Genomic DNA, 6,000 nt, shown 5'->3' with positions numbered 1-6,000 from the left:
TTCTCACTTCTATAGTTTCTGTACATGTGATGGAACTGGCAACTGCACGAATTAAAAATTCATTAAAAACCAATTTGTTTTTATGAATCCTTAACACTAACATTGGCTCTTTCTGACCAATAAACCCTTCCTGTTGGCCTGTTGGTTTACACAGTGAACATTGCACAGTCACAACAGGCTGCAGCCTCATTGCTGTGGAAGCTGGAAGCATTTAAAAAAACAGCACCATCTAGGGCTCAGATGAACTTATAGATGAAGATGGTTTTTAAAGTGAAGATAATAATGAAGTATTAGAAATTATGTCAGTTATTTTCCTGTGACCTATTCTGAAGGAGTCAGAAATGAAATGTTTGCGGTTATGAATTTTAAAATAGTTGTGTAGTCATATCCTGTTGCACTTGTTACAACAAAATCAAACAATCCATCAAACACAAACTACATCCGGTGTTTCAGCTTTGTGAGGATATGCCTCTCTTTAGACAATCCACTGACACCTTTTTCTCAAATACCTGTGCAGTAAGGGGGCTGTCCTGGCTTTGGTGGAAAAGAGTGTGGGGGCGATAGGTGTAGAAGTGCACTGGTGATTTCTCAAAACTTTATTTTTTTTCTCACAGTCACTTATATGGGCATCTGTTTATGTAACTGTGCCTGCAACAGCCCACGCCTCCCTCTCAAATGAGCTGTGGCAAACCAGAAGCTATTCAAGGTTGAAATGAGCAGGTGCTACAAGTTGACTGTCAGTTGTTTGACCTGAGATTTTTGTTTATTAGTCCAAGCTGAATATTAACAGTTGTGCCCTCAGTTGTAGTTCTGGCCACTGAACAGAGCCGCTTCAGTAACTGTAGGTTAAAAAAACTCTGCTTAAGGGCAGTTTATTAGTAGAATGTGAACAAATAGACTCTGCATTTGTTGTCTCATTTCCCCAGACTGTCTGAAGGCTCTCCACCAGACTGACTACCCATGTTTGTCAAGTTTATCCTAATCACCATCAGCTCAACTCATTATTTCTCCTGGTCCCTTGTGTCTGCCAGCCTCATTACACATGTAGAATGGAAGGGGAAGGAGTTTCTGAAACATGGGGTCAAACTTGTCCTCAGCTTCTCACATGCTGAGAGTTTAATAGCTCATTTGATTACACAGTTGGATATAAATTTGGTGCATTTAGTCAGAAGCTCTCTGCTCAAATTGTAGAAATATAAGATAAGATTAACCTGGGGCATTTCTCCTTGGCCTCCTGCTAGTCTGGGAATTTAGTGTACATGAATAAACCTGCTACAGTGAAGTTCAGCAAATATACAAATCAAAGTTTTTCTATTGTAATCTGCTCAGTGACACATCCTGACCACTCAGGACACTGTATGAAATACCCACTTCACCAAGAGATAAGTAATGTATAGATTTACAGTGTGACTAATATCAAAAAAAGCTGGTTAATAATAGGGTTGGAATGAACTGGAAAGGATTATTTATTACTGTATATATTGTCTCTTTTGATGATGTACATATAGTTTACATCAATAGAAAGTGTGATAATGGACTGGATATAATCTAGAGTTAGAGAGAGCAGAAATGTGTGGGATCAAGTCCGTCAGCTCTATTGATGTGTGACATGACTAATTGTGTTTCAGTGCACAGGAAGAACTTTTGTAATGACAAATTTACTCTGAGGATTTACACACGTGTCAACTAATATTATTGCTGTTCTTCTTTCTCATGATTCCAGCGTCATAGACTGTTTGTTTACCCCACACAGAATCATTTTATTGTTTCTTGGAATCCAAACAACAAATGCAATTATGCTGCAGCTGTGCTTGTAATGTGTAATGTGCAGTGTTTGTAATGTTATTAAGTGTAACTCACTGACAGGGCTTGAGAAGGTTTTCAGGAGCCACGCCGCAGGGGTGGTAATAAAGTAGATTTTAATAACTTTACAGGACACTTTCTGTAGCAGGGAGGGAAAGACTTTTATTTTTTTTATTTTAAGTGACAGTTTCAATGAGTAGTACAAGTACTACTGCTAAATAACAAGTCTCTGGTTAAAAAAAAAAAAAGATAAAACTTTGTGCATGAACTATTGCTAAAAACAAATATAGTTTGCAAATCAACATGATGATTCTTTATCGCTAAGCTCATTTCTCACACTGTATAGTACCAGAAAATGTTTTTTTAATTCTTCATTAAATTTTCTCTTTGTCTGAGCACCAGTCCATAAGACACGTATATACCTTTTAAAATGAAATAAGTCACAAGTAAGAAGGATTGTAAGCACTGATTATGACTAACCAATTATCAAAAGAGTTAGATATTAAGTTTCGCCTGACCTTTCAGCACTAAAGACAAAGCACAATTTTACATTTTATTTACTCCTGAATATTAAAAGTTTTTTAAAAGTCCTAAAGATGACCCTAACTTGGCTCTTATGAACATTTTCTTAAAGACACTAAAAAAACTAAGAAGGGGTCTTAACAATCCTTAATGAAGCTGTGAGTTTCCCTAAAGACTTTACCTGTTCCTGGTGATTATTTCAAAATTGTCAGATATTTATTGTATGTTGACAGAGGTGACCACACTCTGTAATTCCAACCTAAAAATCTGTGCTGAAAATAGAGCACATTTTCCAGGTTATGCTTACAGAGAAATTTCAGCCCTGCAGGTCACATTAACCACCAAGATACCAGGTGAAGTTAACCTCCACCATGAATGATTCCCTACTCTAACCATGAGTAATTCATTCCTCTGGAGTGAACAGGCAAACTATTTAATGGAGGAGGAGGAAATTACTTGTATTAATGTTGTCCTGTAAAGTGTAGAGTATTCCCCCCCAACAACGTGGGATCTAAAAATTCACATGCCACCACAACACAGCATATGATGACTCTTCACTCCCACCGGGCTCAGTTTGCTGCAGGAAACCGAGGGACAGTACTGAGGAAAGACAATGACTGATGATCGCTCATTTACAGCTGCTCTGTTTTACACTTCCTGACTCATGTTGTTTGGGCACTTATTCGTTAGTGATGATTTTCTCTTATAAAGCTTGGCTAGAAGAGGAATCGAGCCAACATTGCACCAACAGGCAGACACCCACGGCAGGTTATCCCTTTCACACTTCGAGAACTACCCAGATCCTCCCACACCGCCGGAGAGAGCCTGTGAGGGAAAGGAGGGACGGAGGGGAGGGACACACACACACACACACACACACACGCTTATTCCTGTGTGTGTGTGTGAGTGAGAGAGTGAGAGAGAGAGAGAAGGGGAGGGAGAGGGAGAGAGGGAGGGAGTGTGCGCCTTTCCTCTCATGCATTACCGCACTGTCTGCACCGCACCTCCACTTTTAATTGGTTGTGGAGTTACTGGCACTGTGACCGTCACCGGAACTGTCCGTGCACATCATTGTTTCTGCACAACTGACTTCACAAAACACCCTCAAGACCATTTAACAACTTTGATTGATTGCCCCTTTTTGCCCACAGTGAACGAGTGAGTCTGAATCCCACAAGTCAATTGCACTGATCATAAAAACGCAGTTGATCAATAATTAACAGATGATTTAATAATATTTGAGCTTTGCTGTATCACCACGTCGCCATAGTTAATGGTATTGATCATATGTGTTCATGCTCCGTTGAAGACAGTTCATGTTACACCGATTCAGCTGATCCTCTTTCCGGTACCTTTGGCTCTGCGTTGATATCTGCGTAGTTTGCTGTTCATAATCGTTTGTCTCCCTGCACAGGTCCCTCCTTTCAGACTCCCTCCCTCCTCCGTGCGCTGACACAGTCACTCTCACACTTACACACGCACATGCGCGCACACACAAACACGTCTCCCCCGCACACTCCCCCCGTCTTGGTGCTGTCTCATTCAGTTCAGTACGCCATCCACGCACTGACTCTGACTTGAGGCAGGGGGGGCGGGGTTGGATAAATACCTCCAAGAGCAGGCCACAAGCTACACTGAGACTGGACCCACTTGCAGTGCAAACCACAAGCAAGAAGACTCCGAAGCCGGGAGTAGAAGTACCAACATTTATTCTGGAGCTTAGAGAGAAAAGACAAGCGAGACCACAGAGTTTGGTTCTACGGACTGTCTGCTGGAGCTCCGATTCAACCAATTTGTCACTTCGCTATACACCAGTTTCTCTGGATATAGCAACTAAACTAAGTTGGTAGTAAACTCTTTGGAGTTTGGTTAGAGTCGCTTTATTTTTCTTTGCTTGTGAGAGTGGACTGCACTGAAACTTGGGATCGACCCTCCTAGGGTCGGGCTAGGACCTGGCGCATGCTTTCAGCCGCTTCAAACGCTACGAAAGTTTTGCCCAGAGCGCAGATCTGAAGACTTTGAGTCGAGTCAGACTTTGAGAAACACTCAGCAGCTGCTACCCGAACCCAGCACCAAGACGTCTGGGCCACCCGGATAGAGAGCCACTGACGAGACTTCAAACACACCTTTTCAAGGTAAGAGCAGGCGACAGGTACTTCTTTGCTTCTACTTAAACTTGTTTTCCGGGTGTCATGTTGATGAACTGAGCACTGAAAGTTGTGTACTTGAACATTTTCCTGCAGCTTCTGAGTTTTTCTTTCGATGCGTCTGTTTTGAACTCGTCTGTCGCTGTCCGTGGTTCTGAAACTCTTCTGACCGAAGTCTCTGCTTCTGCTCTGCTGACATGTTCCAGCAACTTGCCTATTTCATTTTCATTTAGAAACCCTCATCGTCGCCCTAATATAAAGTTGCTGATTTTCGATTTGCTTGAAAGTTGTACCACCACATTGTCACATGTGTAGATCACCATCAGTGGAAGAGTCTCCAGCGGTACCTGGTCATGCCGCTGTGTGAGGCGATGTGGACGATCAGCAGCAGAAAGTTGGACTCTGGCAACAGGTTGCTCGATAGAACTTTCTGGTGTGCTTGGATCGCTTAGACTATATGATAGATTCGTGTCTGGTTGTGCAAGATGATACGATCTGCATAATATTATTATATGCATCATGCAACACCTCTAAGTTCCATAACAGCTGTGTACTACTGTTGATTTAATTACGGTTTAGACAAACTTGCACAGGAATCGGCAATTTTATTGGCTCTGCTTATTTCTTCACAAGGAAAAGACTCCTGCATCATATAATTCACTATATAAATACATAGGACCAAATTCATTTTAATGCCTGACAACTAATTGCATTATCATCTGCAAGACTGTATTTAAATCCTTGCTTGGATATAAACCACCCACATGTTCTTAAGACTTTGTACAAGGATGCAGAGAGTTTAGTTTTGCTGACTGCAGTTTTTGCTGTCACATGGATTTGCAACAAAGCTACTAAACGCTGTATTTTCAAGCTCACATGTACAAGCACTTTTCTGCAGGCACAGCAAAAGAAAAGGCGTGAGCAATTTGTGGGTGAAAGACAGCTTGTAATGGCTTTTCTCAAATTTGCTTCAGCGAAACATGGCAACTTACAAAGAAAAGAACGAGGTCAGAAAAAATCTGTCATTTTATATCTATTGCCCCATATACACACACATAAGTAACAAACTCGCACAGCAGGACCAATAAGAGTCAAATAGAAAAGCTCAAATCATCATCATCATTCGTTTATTCGAAAGAAGTCTACCTAGAAGAGTCAGTCTTTAAAATTAGATGAAAATTAACCAGTTTGCTTGAATACATTTAAAGTCTGATATATCCACTCACAGCTGTCTGGTTTAGTTATGAAAAATATTTAAACATTTGAAGTCATTTATCTGCAGCTGGTGAATATGCCTATACATTTCTTATTGCTTTACAGCGTGGATTTGTTCCTTTTAGTTGTACGCCCGGTATGACTTAGCTCAGGCTTTCTCTATTTATGATGAGTGGCTACTAGAAAACTGTGCAGACCAGCATAAACAGAAAGCATGTCACCGATGGTAATTTTGCAATGTTTGCTGATTTTGTCACCGCTCTGCAAAAAATATGCTGTTTCCATAACAACAAGCTGCCTGCTCTTTAGGCTG

The sequence above is a fragment of the Mastacembelus armatus genome, chromosome 11, assembly GCF_900324485.2.
Source record: "Mastacembelus armatus chromosome 11, fMasArm1.2, whole genome shotgun sequence".
NCBI lineage: Eukaryota > Metazoa > Chordata > Actinopteri > Synbranchiformes > Mastacembelidae > Mastacembelus > Mastacembelus armatus.
Note: the sequence above shows the minus strand (reverse complement) of the source record.